Raw genomic sequence first — 1,678 nt, forward strand, 5'->3', positions numbered from 1 at the left:
GCACACGTGCGCGTGGCCCACCCTTCTGTTAGAAGTCATACCAAATAGAACGAAATTGGGCAAAGTAACTAGGCCGGGTAGACTTTCGTGCTCCCGGTACGTTGCCCCCACTTAGGCTCAAGCTGTCCGCTTGGGTAAGCTAGGTCTAGAACAGTATACCCCAGGTTTTACACTTAGAATAACTCAGCTTCATGCCGGATCCCTAGTAGGAACGTTTGTTTGCATCATGTGCATTTGACTTCGGAGACTCAACACAGGGGTTGGGTCTGTCTAGGACAGGTGTACCCGAAATGAAAAGACCATCCTGATGCATCTTACTTGCTACTTGTGCATTCATTTGTTTCGGATTTGCATGTTGTGACCAGCTTATAGGAAAAAGTTAGAAAAGGAAAATCAATGTGAGAACCGAGAAAGAAAATTGGCTGTTTTTCGAAAAAAAAAATTCCAAAATATTTTGAAATTCTGTCGAATTTTGAAAGAAGGAAATGTTGTGTTTCTTTTAAAAAATAGTTTTATTATTACGAAATACGTAAGTTTGATTCTCGCCGGATGTGAGATACGTAGGCAACCCATATCGGGCCCAACTATTAAAAAATAATAAATAATAAATAGATAATAAGTAATTTAAAATGCGGGTACATAAATTTTTTTGTGATGTCATAAGTAAGGCGATGCCATTCTTGTCCAAAATATGCGGAATGTCCCCAAAAGGGCATCAGAATACTGTTTTTGCAAGAACAACTGCCTTTGGTCTTTTTTTTTTGTTAAAAATTTTTTTTTTTTTTGCTGGTTAGCAAACACAGCCTTTTAATCTTCTTCATAAAAGTGTTTTTTTTAATATTTTTTTTCAAAATGAGTCTTGATTTTGGTTTTTTAAAATTAAAATCACTCACAGGTACAAAATAAGCACCGTCCAAAACCCACCGTTCATAGATGCAAATGATTTTCTATTTCGACTTCAGATGTGGTGGCGTGAGTTAGGAGGAGATGGTCAAAAATGGGTCATTAAGTATTTGGGAGCTCTCACAGATATTATGAAAGTTAAACCACGCGATAATTTGATTACGGCACTAGTGACTTTTTGGGACCCTGTTCACAATGTCTTTCGCTTCTCTGATTTCGAACTTACTCCCACATTAGAAGAAATAACTGGATATTCCGGTTTTGACAGAGATTTGAGAAACCAAAATCTTATTTTCCCAAAGGCTCCCTCGGTACACCGATTCTTTGGTCTTCTGAATATCAGTAATCAAATCAGAAAAAAGCAACGTTGTCGAAGGGTGTTGTTCTTTCAACTTCCTATATTCAAGGTTCAGAAAGCCGGATGGATTTGAAATTCATGAAAAGGGCCTTACTAACAAATAAAACAAGGACACCTGGCAGATTCACCGACGCTTCACTTTCATGGTAGCTTTTCTAGGAATCATGGTCTTCCCAAACAAAGAGCGGACGATTGATATTCGCATTGCCAGAGTCGTACAAGTCCACTCTACCAAAGAACATCACACACTTGCCCCGATCATTCTCTCAGACATTTATCGGGCGTTGACTTTGTGTAAATCCGGGCCAAAATTCTTCGAAGGTTGCAATATTTTGTTGCAAATGTGGTTGACAGAACATCTCCGACATCACCCCAAGTTCATGTAGTATGGTCCAAGCAAGGACGATTTCATCGAGA

Source organism: Nicotiana tabacum, chromosome 8 (genome assembly GCF_000715075.1).
Source record: "Nicotiana tabacum cultivar K326 chromosome 8, ASM71507v2, whole genome shotgun sequence".
NCBI lineage: Eukaryota > Viridiplantae > Streptophyta > Magnoliopsida > Solanales > Solanaceae > Nicotiana > Nicotiana tabacum.